Source organism: Babylonia areolata, chromosome 1, assembly GCF_041734735.1.
Source record: "Babylonia areolata isolate BAREFJ2019XMU chromosome 1, ASM4173473v1, whole genome shotgun sequence".
In the NCBI taxonomy this organism is placed as follows: Eukaryota; Metazoa; Mollusca; class Gastropoda; order Neogastropoda; family Buccinidae; genus Babylonia; species Babylonia areolata.
Window position 1 is genome coordinate 25281252 of NC_134876.1, and position 17178 is coordinate 25298429.

General features: G+C 44.1%; 1 protein-coding gene across 3 annotated transcripts in view; it reads right to left on the reverse strand.

Moving 5' to 3' along the window:
• Positions 1-14850, reverse strand: part of LOC143281022 (innexin unc-9-like) — a 47784-nt gene extending 32934 nt beyond the window's left edge. The window contains exon 1 of one of the 3 annotated variants that reach the window (XM_076585924.1): positions 14713-14850. The gene's annotated coding sequence lies outside the window, so the exon portion shown is untranslated. Of the gene's footprint in view, positions 1-8258; positions 8274-8585; positions 8805-14712 lie in introns of those variants that run through there. The other 2 variants (XM_076585915.1, XM_076585933.1) reach the window with 2 other exon arrangements.
• Between the last annotated feature and the right edge of the window lie 2328 nt (positions 14851-17178).

The following is a 17178-nucleotide window of genomic DNA, read 5'->3' on the forward strand; positions in this document are numbered from 1 at the left end:
TTCCTCATACCCTCAATGGGCGTCACGCCAGGGCGTTACCTAGGCGACGAGTCACGCTGTCCGGTCTCCGAGACTAAGCATACCCTGCTTATCCTACCCTGCTTATCCTGACCTCTTTTGAAGTCCAGTTCCTTAGTGAAGTTAAAGACCACAGCCACGAACAACTTGATGTTGAAGGCGAAATGTCAATAGGTCGTTAAACTTACCACTACAGGTGAAATGTGGAAACATTGCTCGTCGTCTCCTCCCACCGTTGTCCAGCTCGCTTCTTACAATTTTCTGCTCCGTTGATTCTGTTTGTGTGTGTGTGTGTGTTGTTGTTGTTGTTGTTGTTTTATGTGTGTGTTTGTGTGTATACGTGCGCGCGCGTGTGCATGCGTCTGCGTGTGTAGCCTGAGTGCGCGCGCGCGCGCGTGTGCGTGTATATGTGAGCTGTTTGGCGAGATAGAGGCTGAGAACGGGGGACCGGCGGGGGGGAGGAACCTGTACGTGCTTTGCCACACCGTGCGCACATTGCATCAGATAGGTCACCGAAAGATCGGCACAGGTGGCTTTCCCTGTCTTTGTTCTGCTTTCTTTTAAACCGCGGTCGTTAGCTCTTACGTAACACACACCTTCTTCCTTGAATAACACATACACACGCACACACACTCTCTCTGTTGGTGTGCCAGTGTGTTTATGTGTGTACATGTTTGTGTTTATGGTTGCCTCTCTCTCTCTCTCTCTCTCTCTCTCTCTCTCTCTCTCTCTCTCTCTCTTAACAATGAAAAATCACAGCTGTCGTTCACTAATAACCGCCAATGTTGAACTGAAACATCGATTTTTCAAAAGCATTTTTCAAGCTGTTTATAGTGCACGTGTGCCTGAAACAGCCGTTTGTGTGTTCAATGAGAGGTAAGGCCAGTGGTGGACCGTAATGCGGCCTGCATAATCTCTGAAGGCCTTGTGCTGTCCAGCTCTCCCTAGAGTTTCTTGTCACTAAATAATCTCTTGATTTATCTTCTTTTTTTCTTTCTTTTTTTTTTTGTATTTAATTAAAACATAAAACCGCTTTTTTTAAGTGGTGCTCAAACTTTTTGTGAAGTCTGACTGCAGTCAGTCGTGCCCCTGACCCCCTACAGTGGGGACTTCAGCATTCATGGGCTGCATGCAACTCCTCCACCTTCACCAGTATGTACCAGTCGGCATTTATGTGTATGGCTGTTTTTACCCCCACCATGCTGGGGGGGCATCTCGGGAATGTTTTTGTTTCCAAAACCCACCGAACGCTGACATGGATTAAGATCTTTAACATGCTATTTGATCTTCTGTGTGTGTACAACTCACGAAGGGGGAGTTGGAGAGAGGGGGGAGAAGGGGGAGAGGGGTGACACTAACTGGTGTGCGTGTACATGTTGACCTGGGAGATCGGTGAAACCTCCATCTTTAATCCACTATGTGTGCGCCGAAACCGTGTATGGACTTCAGGAAACTCAGGCTAGAGTCCAGCGCTCTAACCATTCGGCCGTTCAACCTAGGTCGGGGCCCATGGTGGGTTGCTAGCAGTCTACAGGAGCTTTCTTCTGTCACTGTAATCCCTCGCGGCTCTCGGATTTCACTGTCAAAACGGCGGTAAAAAAAAAAAAAGTTTAAAGTTGAACCTACCGACCCCGCAAACATAAAACTTTCCTGCCCCCACTGAGCCAAGCTTCTCTGTGTCTTGTCACTCTTCCACGGCCCCTCCCCACTCCCACCCCCTCCTCTTCCCTCTGTCTATCATTCTCTCTTATGGCTTGGTTTGACCACTCAGCTGCCTAAACCATCAGCTTGAAAAACAAATGAATAAATAGATAAATAAGCTTTAAAAAAAATAATAATAAATAAATAAATAAAAGACAGTGAGAGCGAGCGAGCGAGAGAGAGAGTGCACAATTTGTTCTTTCTGACTGTTTAGGACTGTATAAGTTTTGAGAGAGCGTGAGAGTGAGTGAGTGAGTGAGTGAACCCGCGCGCACATGTGTGCGCGCGCGCGCGCGTGTTTGTCTTTTTACAGCCCCCTCCCCTCCCCACATCTCTCTCTCTCTCTCTCTCTCTCTCTCTCAGGTCAATACTACTGCCTGATCAGCAGGTTAATTCTCCATCTCCCACCGCCAATGAAGGCCCTGGGCTTCGCTAGCACGAGGGGTGAAAAAAACAACACGTCGATCTACACACAGCCCTGAGGAAGATAATGGATGGAGAAGAAACACCTGTCACTTGAGTCATGCCTTTAGATGCCTGCGTGTATGTGAATAGGGACCAGAGAAACACAATCCCAGAGCTCCCTCTTGTATCGAATCGCCAGACAGACCTCGCACCGGACCAGACATCCAGGTCTCCACGCCCTCCAACAACGATACCCTCTCTGAACAACATGACCCACGCTTTGAGCAACATGACCCATGCTCTGAACAACATGACCCACGCTCTGAACATGACCCACGCTCTGAAACACGACCCACGCTCTGAACAACATGACCCACACTATGAACAACATGACCCACACTGAACATCATGACCAACGCTCTGAACAACATGACCCACACTGAACATCATGACCAACGCTCTGAACAACATGACCCACACTGAACATCATGACCAACGCTCTGAACAATATGACCCACACTGAACATCATGACCAACGCTCTGAACAATATGACCCACACTGAACATCATGACCAACGCTCTGAACAACATGACCCACACTGAACATCATGACCAACGCTCTGAACAACATGACCCACACTGAACATCATGACCAACGCTCTGAACAACATGACCCACACTGAACATCATGACCAACGCTCTGAACAAATGACCCACACTGAACATCATGACCAACGCTCTGAACAACATGACCCACACTGAACATCATGACCAACGCTCTGAACAACATGACCCACACTGAACATCATGACCAACGCTCTGAACAACATGACCCACACTGAACATCATGACCAACGCTCTGAACAACATGACCCACACTGAACATCATGACCAACGCTCTGAACAACATGACCCACACTGAACATCATGACCAACGCTCTGAACAAATGACCCACACTGAACATCATGACCAACGCTCTGAACAACATGACCCACACTGAACATCATGACCAACGCTCTGAACAACATGACCCACACTGAACATCATGACCAACGCTCTGAACAATATGACCCACACTGAACATCATGACTAACGCTCTGAACAACATGACCCACACTCTGAACAACATGACCCACGCTCTGAACAACATGACCCATGCTCTGAACAAATATGACCCACACTGAAGAACATGACCCACACTCTGAACAACATGACCAACGCTCTAAACAACATGACCAACGCTCTGAACATGACCCACACTCTGAACCGTGAGCCACGATTTGAATAACATGACCAATTGGTCGTTTACTTCACAAACTTCACAATGTCACTTAGAATTTAGCTGGTCCGCCCAGCTGATGAGCTGTGGTCCTCATTTACACTGAGCGTGGCAAGACTCAACGCCCCGAGGCAACGTCGTCGTCCAGTCGTCCGATTCACACAAACGTGGGCTCCTCTTGTAAAGTTTTAAGTGTTATCAAATCTTAAACCTCAACACGCAGATGAACAGGGTCAGAACATCATGGCAAAACCATGATGATCAGATCAGCTTTTCTCCCTCATGGTTTGGACGTAAAGAAAATGAAAATTTTAAATTAAAACAACAAAAACAAAAACCCACTGCAGAACCTTTTTTCCTCAGCTTTTCCACCAAAAGAAACGAAAAAGCTGTCTCTTTAACCTTATTAATATGGAGGCGTTAAACAAGATACACCCCCTCTTTTTTTTTCCTTCACACACACACACACACACACACACACACACTGGCACCAGTCTACAATATACAAAAAGAACACGCTGGGACCCACTTGCACTTAGTAAGCACACACACACACGCACACGCACACACACACACGGATATTTTCTTTTCTTAAGGCTCGGTTGAAAAGAAAAGTGTATTAACTTACTGGTTTACCAAAGCTGTTTAATTCTTGACTTTACTTACTTGGCATGTACAAAATTAATACAGAACGAGCGCGCGCGCACACACACACACACACACACACACAGCGCACGCTTCACGCGTTCAACGGTTCCCCGGATGTCTGGTGACACTGTCCGGGTCAAAACACAAACAGTTGTGTTCAACCGAAGTGCGCTCCCTTTTTCTGGTGACGTCCCTACGTAAATCCTGCCTGTATCGTGTTGCATATCCTCTTCCTTTCCTTTCTTTTTCTCTTCTTTCTTTTGGGGTTTTCCCCCTTTTCTTTTCTCTTCTTCACTTTTGCCTTTCTTTCTATCCTGTCTTTTCAGCATTTCAGAGAGGGAGAGAAAAGCAGAGACAGAAAGACTGACAGACACAGACACTGACAAACACAGAGGAAGACAGACCGACGGAAACAGACACAGATGGAGAGAAAGACAGGGAGAGAGAGAGAGTGTGTATTTGTATTTGTATTTCTCTTTTTATCACAACAGATTTCTCTGTGTGAAATTCGGGCTGCTCTCCCCAGGGAGAGCGCGTCGCTATACTACAGCGCCACCCATTTTTTTTGTATTTTTTCCTGCGTGCAGTTTTATTTGTTTTTCCTACCGAAGTGGATTTTTCTATAGAATTTTGCCAGGAACAACCCTTTTGTTGCCGTGGGTTCTTTTACGTGCGCTAAGTGCATGCTAGCACACGGGACCTCGGTTTATCGTCTCATCCGAATGACTAGCGTCCAGACCACCACTCAAGGTCTAGTGGAGGGGGAGAAAATATCCGGGCGGCTGAGCCGTGATTCGAACCAGCGCGCTCAGATTCTCTCGCTTCCTAGGCGGACGCGTTACCTCTAGGCCATCACTCCATCACTCCAGTGAGAGAGCGATGAAGAAAAAGAGACAGAGACAGACCCATCAACAGATGGAGGAAACACTGACGACAGAAAAGAATACGGCCACATGTCAACGTTCTCAAATAACCAGAGATGGGGGGGGGGGGTGTTGGGGGAAGAGGGGTGAGGAGTTGCACTGAAAAACCCTCTTATGTACTGACATGACGCAGTTATTTATGTCTCTCGTGTGTGAGTGACGTGGGATATACTCCTGTATTGTGTGGCGGGGATATACCTACTCAGTATAGTTCAGTTCAGATACTCAATGAGACGTCACTGTGTTCGGACTAATCCATATCCGCTACACCACATGTTTAACTGATGCACGACCAGCAGTATAACCCAACGCGCTTTTTTCTCTAATTCAGCTGCACCTCAGAAAACACAAAACACTACAGCGTTTGTGTGCATCTGTAGCTGACATCCATAGCAAAACTCGTCACTATTTCTGGAAGGTACGTACAAAGTGAGAGCGAGTCACACCGTTCCTGACAGAACGAGACCACCCGTCCATATGTCAAACGCTCCCCACATTTGCATTTGCATTTCCCCAACCATCCCCAAAGATGTATGTACACAACAGTGCTCTTACTTTTTTTTTTTTTTCCTTTTTTTTAATTTCTTAAATATTATTTTTATTTTCTTTTTTTTTTTTTTAATTAATCAATTATTTATTTATTTACTTCTTTTTTTTTCCCCCTCAAGGCCGGACTAAGCGCGTTGGGTCACGCTGCTGGTCAGGTATCTGCTTGGCAGATGTGGTGTAGCGTATAAGGATTTGTCCGAACGCAGTGACGTCTCCTTGAGCTGATACTGATACTGGTAGCCCAGTCACGCCTGCCAGATCGATCATGCATTTTGCAACATTTTGCTGCGTTGTTTAGGGTGTCTTCTGTCAGGCCCATATGGAACGAAGTCTTCACAAGCACTTCACAACACAAACATACGTATCAATACTGAAACTATATTGACAGAAATCTGTCACACTCTCCCAAGAGCAATACTGTTTTGGACCAACTTCCAAAATCCCAAACGTCGATGTGTACTTTTTCAATTACATCTTATCTACACACACGCCATCCCCAATGTAAACACACACACACATACATACATATATTTTGAGAGTGACAGACAGACAAAGAGGTTCTGCTTTTGTATCGATATTTTAAAGAAAGTAGCAAATGGAATCCTTCAAAAGTCTGAAATACAAATGGTCTGATCCCCACGAATGCTCTCCAGAGCTGTTCCTAAGCACCTTGATCAGTCTGAATGTGGCAGACAATGTAACACCCAGGCAGCTGTCATCTGGTTCAACATGAATCTGCTTTCCACAGTAATGCCATTTCTCGCTTGAGAGAGAGGGAGAGAGAGACAGACAGAAAGCGGGAGACTGACAGACAGAAACAGTGAGAGAGCAGTCATAGGGGCAGAGAGAGAGACAGACAGGCAGACACAGAGAGAGACAGACAGACAGACACAGAGAGAGACAGACAGACAGACAGAAAGGGTGAGACAGACAGACAGAAACAGTGAGAGAGCAGTCATAGGGGCAGAGAGAGACAGACAGGCAGACACAGAGAGAGACAGACAGACAGACACAGAGAGAGACAGACAGACAGACAGACAGACAGACAGACAGAAAGGGGGAGACAGACAGACAGAAACAGTGAGAGAGCAGTCATAGGGGCAGAGAGAGAGACAGACAGGCAAACAGAGAGAGACAGACAGACAGGCACAGAGAGAGACAGACAGACAGACAGAAAGGGGGAGACAGACAGACAGAAACAGTGAGAGAGCAGTCATAGGGACAGAGAGACAGACAGACAGGCAGACAGAGAGAGACAGACAGACAGACACAGAGAGAGACAGACAGACAGACAGACAGACAGACAGAAAGGGGGAGACAGACAGACAGAAACAGTGAGAGAGCAGTCATAGGGGCAGAGAGAGAGACAGACAGGCAGACACAGAGAGAGACAGACAGACAGACAGACACAGGGAGAGACAGACAGGCAGACACAGAGACAGACAGACAGATACAGTGAGAGACAGACAGACAGACAGACAGAAACAGTGATAGAGCAGTCATAGGGGCAGAGAGACAGACAGGCAGACACAGAGAGAGACAGACAGACAGACAGACACAGTGAGAGAGAGAGAGAGAGAGAGAGAGAGAGAGAGAGAGAGCAGTCAGAGGGGAAAAGATAGAAACCGAGGATGGAGAGAAAGTGAGAGAGAGAGGGAGAGACAGACAGACAGACAGACAGAGATAGAGACAGAGAGAGACTGACACAGAGATACGTGTGTTCTCTCTCTCTCTCTCTCTCTCTCTCTCTCTCTCTCTCTCTGTTTGCGTGCGAATGTGTGCGTGTGTGTGTGTGTTTGTTCTCTCGCAATCCCAACACAGATGCACCACCTGTCAATGTCAGGTCGCTATGAGGCCACACACCACAGAAGATCTGATTCAAGACACACAGGAAAATAATGAGATCCGACCATTTCTCTTTGTCTTTTGTTCAACCTTCCTAAGTCACTTTTGCACTTTTCTCAAAAGCAGAAGCAGCGCCGCAGCAGTTGTAAGTGTAACAGTAGTTGCAGCAGCATCAGAAGCAGTGGTTGCGACTTCGATTTGTCTAAGTCATACGCCCCTTCTACTAGGTTCTTGTTTGGTTTATGATCGAGACGGGAGGCGCACTTGTTTCACCAAACCTCGCCATGAAGTGTCAAGAATCACGTAGCAAACCAGTAGTTGTGCATTTGAATAATCATTGTCCAACTGATAAAATATACTAAACATGTTCAAACACCAGCCTCCCTCTACTCTTAATAATAATAATAATAATAATAATAATAATAATAACAATAATAATAATAATAATAATAATAATATGCAGGCTTATATAGCGCAGTACCCCTATCTTAAATGGGGCTCACCGCGCTTTACAATAAGATATACAAATTTATGATCAAGTGACATAAAATATCATTTAATATGTATTAAAAAAATAAGATAAGAATAAAAATGAAACAAAACAGAATAAAATAAATAGACACAGTCTCACATCACATTTGCGAAAATGTACATACTTTAAACTAAGTGGCATACACACACACACACACACACACACACACACACACACACACGCACGCACGCACGCACACACACACAGACACACATATATATATATATACACACACATACATACATATATACACACACATACATATGCACATATAATGTAAAATCATCACAGTCAATATCATAGTCTCACATCACATAGGCCCAAAAATCACAGCAAGATAGATCATATCACAATTACCCTGGTCAAAACATGCACCAAGGATCCAGGCCTCACAGAACCGCACCAACAAATCATCACAAATGCACGCAAATCAACTCCAAGAGAACGTCCTGCGCTCAAATCACAGCAAGACCCCACTTCCAGTTCTAAAAACCCCCTCGCTCTGCCCCACACGAGCCCCCACCCCCTCCCACCTCCTCCTATAAATATAAACAGGCAATATGCACAATTTTTCCCCTCAATACACAATGAGCAGTCAGTGTTCACTACAAGGCGTGGACGTTCACTCCGCCAGTCACACAGAGGAGTGGAGGGGAAGAAATGTGGATATTGTGTTATACTCACAAAATTATGCCCGATTCGCACGCTTCCAACTTTGATGCGGTCTTTCGTTCAAAACAGCAAAATATCGTTGTTGATTTTTCTTTTGATGTCTATGTCAGACCAAAATTTTAAGTATATCATTTCCACCACATATTTATATATATATATATATATTTCTTTTTATGGCCTACACATCGAAGGGTCACTGAAGAAGACGTCAAATGTTTCTCTCCTTTTCTCTCTCTGTCTCTCTCTGTCACAAACTCAACCGACGCCTGGAGTGTGCCGCGGGAGTGAACCCAGTTCACTTTGCATGCCTGGTAGTTTCAGTTTCACACGTGTTGCCTGCGCAGTGTCTTTTTTCCCGATGTGCGTCAAGATATATCAAGTACGAAGACACGTGCATGTTGCCTCAAACTTTTACCACCCTCTTCCGCTGTCGAGGCCCTGACAGGGAAACAGTTTGCTTAATGATGACGAAATGACGTACGTGTGTGTGTGTGTGTGCGTGCGTGCGCGTTTGTGTCTTTTTTCTCTGTGTGTGTGTGTGTGTGTGTGTGAATACAACGAAAGAATCGTGGAAAAGCTTCATAATTCACTCTGGTTCGCTGGTCAAGCAATTGGCCACTTTCTATTCGCCTTAGTTCTGAGGAGTCGTTCTATTCACTGGATAAACATGATTGAAACGAACTTTTGTGTTGTTTTTTGTTGTTGTTGTTGTTTTTTGGGTTTTTTTTTTTTACAAAGAAGATTGAATGAACTTACACCAGTGAAGTTAAGCTGAAGATGTTGCCCTGCTAGAGCCTCGTGGCGACAACAGCTGTAACTGCCGTGGTTTAGCAATAGACAGGTGGGGTGTGGGGAGGGGGTTGAAAGAAGCCGTGAGACACACTGAAGCTGACATCCAGTCTTCAATCGATAAACGTACGTATTTCACTGCTGGGGGGGAAAGCTTTTAAAAGAAACATGTATAAATGAATAAATAAATAAATAAAATAAATAAAAACCTCCTTACATCAGCGCATACAATAATATATTGTTTACTTGCTGATGTGTTCAAATTGGCTAAAACAGTTTTGCTTCAAGGTAAGGGTCGCTGTAATGTATTTAATTGTATTGCATTGTATTGTACTCTATTATATTGTACTGTACCCTATCATGTCGTATTGTACTCTATTATATTGTACTGTATTCTACTGTACTGTGTACTATGCAGTACTGGTACTCTGTTATATTGTACTGTACCCTATCATGTCGTATTGTACTCTGTTATATTGTACTGTATTCTACTGTACTGTGTACTATGCAGTACTGTACTGATTTGTATTGTACTGTATTGAATTGCTAACTTTTGTCACAAATGAATTCCCCATGTCCAGTTCGGGGTCAGAGCGTGGCCACAGTGCGGCGCCAAACTTATTTCCCTCTATCTTCAAGTCCATTTGTTGTCCTTGGTGCATTTTCCCCCTTTTCCAAAGTGCATTTTCCTCACGAATTTGTCTCTTTTTTTTCCTTTTCCTTTTTTTTCTTCTTTTTTTTTCCACCTTTGCAAAGGAGTTTCTTTTCATTCCAAATGGATACATTTCACGATCAATCAGACACAATAGGGTAAAGGACAAACCAATGTGTTGCCGTGGGTTCTTTCACGTGCGCGAAGTGCACGCTACACACGGAACCCCGATTATCGACTCATCCGAAAGGTCTTCCTGTTTACAGTAATGGTTACAGAAAGCAGGGGGCGGACAGCGCTGGATGGGAGGGTGGGGAGGGGGTGGAAGACAGGTACAGGTCCGATTTGCCTCTTCCCGTTCCCCCTGCTCTTTGAACGTACCGCCATCCTCCATGGCCTCTTAAGAGTTTGACTGAGTACACAGGTGACCTGGGAAATAGGGGAATCGGGATCACGCAGTTTTGTGACTGGCGAATCGGGAACAGGCGGTAAATTATCCAAAATTATTGCACTTATTACGCCGTTAATTTTTGTCCATATATGAAACGTATTTTACCATTAGCAGATGTTGTGACCCATTTTCAGTGGATCTCTCTCTCTCTCTCTCTCTCTCTCTCTCTCTCTCTCTCTTTCTTACTCATACGAGCTTTCTCACTGTGAGGCAAGCGTGCACGCACGCAAGTGAGTACTCGCTGAGAGATACAGACACAGGCAGATACAAAGACATCATGATGATAGAAAAGCTGAGAGTGAGTAAGACAGAAGGGAGAGAGTCAGAGAGAGAGAGCGATGTGGAAGAGAGAAAAGAAAAGCAAGACTGGTGGGAAGAAAAAGAGTATGTTACTATCACATGAAATACATTTCCTGATGTTAAATAAACACAAACAGTGGGTTAATAAACACACTGTAAACCTGACAGAAAGTAACAAAGGAAAGAACGAAACAAAGAAGGCAGGAATGAAGCTGGTCATACAGATTCATCACTTATGATCATATCTTGATCTTCATCATCGTGTTTATACAGTAAGCAATTTGCTAAAGAGTCCGAACGTCCTCGGAATATTCATGGACTCGCCCAGGGTAAAAAAAAAAAAAAAAAAAAAGACTCTTTTCTTTTTTCTTTTTTTTTTATTCTCTTTTTTTTTGTTTCTGTTTTTGTTTGTTTGTTTTCGTTTTGTTTTTGTTTTGTTTTTTTGTTTTGTTTTTTTAAGGTTCTGAATATGCTTTATTCATTCCATTCAACATATGGAGAGTTATAGTCTTTATCGAACATCTAATTATACTGAGAAGCCCCAGGTCTCTCTCTCTCTCATCTTTGTAAGCTGGGAAATACATAGTCATATATATTGATTACTATGATGTGTGTGTGTGTGTCTGTGTCTGTCTGTCTGTGCGTGCGTGCATGCATGCGCGATTAATCTGTATGTCTGTTGTGACAACGCAACTTCCAGTCGTTGGTTGTGTTGTTGTTTTGTTTTGTTGTTTTTTTCTAATATATATGTATACAACCCCTGCCAACAGTATTACTGACGTGGCAGCTGACATCATTTCGGGCAAACACGATCTCCACCACCACTACCACTACCACCACCACCACCCTCAAGAACGTCAACCCCATCAGTACAGGCACAACCACCACTGGATGTCAGAACTTGTGTGGGGGCGGCTGTCGATCACTTTCTTTGAACACACCTCGTCAGGTTGAAACATGACACCATAAAACCAAACCGTCTTGTGTGTAAACTGCTCCAGTGTTGTCGACCAGAGCGGGGAGGGGGAACGAGGGTGCAGGGGGATGGGGTGGGGTGGGGGGTCCGGCGGGGTGCGGACGGGACTTGCACTTAAAGGAGACCCCCTGTGCATTTTGTTCGTATTGATCTTTGCCTGCCAACACATGCTATCGGCGTTTAAAAAAAAAAAAACACCAGCTGCAAGAGCGGCTGGATGGCCCTGGATGCCATTCACCTTCTTCTTCCCTCCACACATTCTGGAAACCTCCGTTGAGTAATCATATGCATGCTATAGTTGTAGACGAGAAGAAGGGGGGGGGGGAGGAGGAAGAGGAAGAGGAGGGAGGGTGGGAGGAAGGAAGGAAAGAAAGAAAGAAAGAAACGGAAGAAGAAGTGGAAGAATTGTTTAAAAAGTGGAAGAACTGTTTAATGAGAATAAAATAAAGAAGGCAGTGTATTGGAGATTATTCTGACAAACAGAAGAAGAAGGTTGTTGTTTTTTTAAACACCGAACAATGTGTATGTATGTGCGTACTGAAAACGAGCAACGTATCCGAATAATGAGTATCACACTCATGTGAGAATCGATGGCCCGTCTCCATTTGTTACCTCGAGACTACAGCAAGCCAAGAGCATACGAGGCTTGTAGTTTTTTGTTGTTGTTTTACTTCCTAATAGCTTACACACATAATTATACATTATATATTCCACACATTAAAATACACAGTAATAAATATATAAACTACATTGAAAACATCTCCACTCAATTACTGTTTAATAATTAACCACCACTTCAAGTTGATTTCGTTTAAAAAAAACACCTCAACATGTAAAATATGGACGGAGCTAATATTCATGAAGAATTTGACCAACAGTAATTAACGAACCCCTATTTCAACAGGAATCCGAAATCTAAGCCTACAAATCTATTCTTCCAAACTCCTAACACTTTGAACCCCGAAAACACAAAACCGCCATCTACTTTTTTTTATCGTTTAGCCAGCACAACAACAACAAAAAGCTACTTAACTCTGCGGCAAAGAAAATCGGTTTTGTTCGTTATCGTGACCATCAGAGGTGGGCAGACCCATATGGCCCATAGCCGTGTCAGTGAGGCTGGCTGTGTTAATGTCAAGGGAGGGATACATCATCACTGACATATACACAAGGCGGACAGGTACCCGGTCTTCGGTACGAAGGACAAACACCCGTGCACTCGTGGCACCGGGGAGCGGGGATGCCAGTGGTTATCGGTTTCCCCCAAGAACAGGTCTTTCATAAATCAAGAGGTAAGTTAAGCGCACAGTGCCGTGCAAACCTACATTAATTAACCTCTTCTGCACGCCGTGTGCTAGCAACATCGCGCAGCGTGCAAAAACGCCCAGTCGTGCGGAGGTTGTAAAGGGCGACGATGCTAGTTGGCTGTACAGGTGGTTTCGAAAGGGTGACCGCGCTTCCCTTCCTGCCATGCAACACGTGCAGATCGTTTCATCACTGCTGGAGTCACGACGAGGCTCGTTTGCTCTTGTGAGCCCGGGAACGCTGCGCACTTCTGCTTGGCCAGTGATGCTCGTTAGGGGTTAGGTAACTGACCGTCCCTCTGACTAGGACTTGGAAGGCGTTGTTCGCCGTCCTGCTGGGATGATGAGAGTGATGACAAAACTGAGAACGTGTACACACAGTGGCCAGGAACCACTGAGTGAGGCCTGTCGTGTTTACTTTGCGCTGCAGCAGATGGTTTCAATTGTGTCTGCATCTCTCTGGCAGTCTGAGTTGCACGAGCAGTCTTAGTTTACAGGGGGAAGTTTGATTTTCCGAGGTCTGTGACTCAGGAACATTCCCAAGGCTGAGCAAACTTAGCGCTGCTATCATCGCTCATGTTATCCAGCCCAGGACCCCCACCCACCCCGCCCACACTTCCCCCATCTGTTGTCTCTTAGTTCCACCCCCCTCCCTCCCCTCGCCCCCTCCCCACCCCAGCCCTCCAGTCATTGGTGATGTTACCTAAGTATACAGAGACACGCGATGAAAATGAATAACAGTGAACGGAACGACAACTCAGAAAGAATAACAACAACAACAAAATGCATTCAATTCAAAAGCAAGCATTCTTTTTGGCCGGCAAACGCATGAGTTAGGCTTCCACTGAAAAACACACTTTTATTTTTTACATACTTTTTTTCCTTGGAATTTATGTCAAATCTTGTACACAGCTACTTTTCGGTATTGCTAATCTTTTCAGTCAGGTTTCTCTTGAAGACTATTCGCATAGCACTGTTTCTCGTCGAAGCAATATTTCAAGCAACGTTTCCTTTAAACACATCAACTATTGTTTCTCGACAAATTGTACAAGCCAGATTTGTTGGGAATTTTTTGTTGTTTTTAACTACACAATTAAACCTTTTTTCTGTCAGGCAAGTTTCCTTTTAAAAATCCATTCTTTTTTGACAAACCATGTGAGTCAGTTTTTCTTAAAAAGCAACTGCACGGCCACCGTCAGAATCTATTGTTCATCACGATCTGCATTCCCAGTCACACAATGCACTTTTTTTTTTTTTTCATCATTCTCAGTAGTGTGTCAACTGTTCAACAACAATAAAATCAACTAAGACGGAAGTACAATAGCTCACAATAACATTACAAAACCAACACCGATAACGTAATTTGTATCCTGGTTTATCTGCATGCATGCTGGCAGAATAGTAGAAACAACAATGATGACAAGAACAATATTAAGAAGAACTCCAATAATAGCAAAAGTAACAGAAGCGTACTAAGTTGAAACAGTAGCTGAGGCAGTTAAAACAACAGGAACACCAACAAAAAAGATAAGAACAATAACAACAACAGCAAACAAAATTGATAACAGCAACAACAACAACACTACACTCTCGTTGGTTTAACAGCCATGCCTAAAAAACGATTTTTTTTTTTTTTTTTTTTTAAATGTAACCAAAAATACAATCACCTTTTTCTGAAACGCCAAAGCTCTCCAAGAAAAGCAGAGTCAGTGTTGCAATGTCGGCTTCGTCTTTGGCACTGCCACTCAAGTCAGTCACTGTCGCTGACTGTCTAATCCTCTGCACCAATGGAATTCTACCGTGCGGAACGCGCATCCTCCAAAATAAAACACCCACAACTTCCTTTTCGTCACTTCCAACTTTGTCACAGCCTACTGCGCGCGACTCACGTAACATGTGTCCGGTTAGTGTCATTTCTATTTCCAACCACTGCTTTGTTTCTTCAACGCTGTGGGAATGTTGGCGCACGTATGCACGTGCGCACGCACGAACACACACACACACACGCACACACACACACACACACACACACACCACACACACACACTCACACACACACACACACACACACACACGCACACGTACACACACACACACACACACATACACACACACACATACATACACAATTCTTGGTCTTCTTCAAGTGGAATGTCTATGATCCGTTGTACAAATGCGCGTGCGCGCGTGTGTGTATGTGTGTGTACGCGCGCGCGCGCGCGTGTGTTATGGGGAAAAGGGGGAGGTATTAGAGGTGTGCATGTGTTGTGAGTGATGTTACACTTTTCTTAAAATAGCGTTTTAGCGAGTTCATATATATATTTTTTTTTATTTCATCAATCATACACCTTAATCATGCCTCCTTTATTGTTAAATTATGCTCTTTGAGCCGCACAGTAAGATTTATATAAAGGTACATTATTATTATTATTATTATCATTATCATCATCATCATTATTATTATTATTATTATTACAAGTGGTAGTAGTAGTATAATTATCATCATCATCACCTGTTCATCATCATTATTCACGACTTCAGAGACAGACTGATAGGGAGACAGACACAGAGAGAGACAGAGAGACAGACACAGCGATAGGTAGACACAGAGACAGACAAATTGACGAATGTGGATATAGCAAACACTGCTTAATTTGAATGGAAAACTTATATATAGAGAGAGAGAGAGACAGACAGAGAGACAGAGAGATAATAAATTTAGTATCCCTTAACAATATACTGGCCACGGACTGAAACTGAAAACGTCTCCCCCCTCCCCCTGTTACCGCATGTTTGTGGCACACACACACACACACACATACACACACATACGTGCTGCGAAACATGCGACGAGTCATCTGCCGTGGTGATTTTGCACTGAGTTCACATGTCCCTGGTGCACCAAGACATCCTGTGTTCACACGTGTGTGTGTGTGTGTGTGTGTGTGTGTGTGTGTCTGTCTGTCTGTCTGTCTGTGAGTGCTTACGTGCATTCATCCATGCATGCTAGGTTCACTGAAGTGCCCCATTCCCCAGAATATGTGTAAGCAACGAGAACAATGCCAACAACACTGTCATTCATTTTACATCGGATGCACTGTGGGTGCACCCACAGCAAGCAGTTGTCCGCAGCTCTGACCAGATCTTGAGAATTGCTAGTAATCATTAGTGCACAGTGAGGGATGGTGGGTTGGTTGCCTGGTTGACTCGTGACGGAAGAACTGAGGAGAGGAAGCGAAAACTACAGACTCCCACGAACGCCTAACAGACAGCGTTTGGTTGTGCTGTATGAATAACAGGTCTGTCGTCTGACATTCTCATTCGGTATACACGACCCCGGCATTACTTCTTCAACCCCTGTGTGTGTGTGTGTGTGTGTGTGTTTGTGTGTGTTTGTGTGTGTGTGTGTGGGTGTGGGTGTGTGTTTAGTATCAAGGCAAACACCATTTTGATTACCTTTTTCAAATGTTAGATTAATGAAGTCTTTCCCAGAAAAATATTCAACTTTTTTTTTCTTTTCTTGCCAACTGGGTTAGAAACTTATCTGCAATATTTTCTGACTTGGTTTCCTCTTCATCTTCTGATTTGTACTGTTTCTTCTCAAGAGAAACAAAACAAAAACAACCATAAAACACCACAGCAAAATTCACGCTTTCTGATGCAAAGACTCCACGTTAGAACATTTGTGTTATGTGTATGAGCGCGCGCGCACACACGCACACACATACATACACAGACACACACACAGACACAACACACACACACACACACACACACACACACACACACACACACGACCATTTTCAACATTGGATTCAAGCTTTCTGCGTCTTTTAAAATTTAACTGTTTAGAATTTTGACAGTCACTTCCAAATCTTATCTCCATTGGCTGCTTTTTATTTTTTTATTTTTTAAAATACGCGGCTCCGTTTAAAAAGGGAAGTGTATAAAATTCGCCCTGTTTCTTCGACAACCTGCCATCGACCGCGATGAACATCTGTATCGTTTGAATTGTCGAGGTCAAACGTACTTATCACTCCGTGCCATCTTAGTGCAAAGCTGAACAAGATGAAGAACTGCTGACGGCACCGAACAAAACGATGTATGATCGAGATCAATGGCCAGCTGGTTTT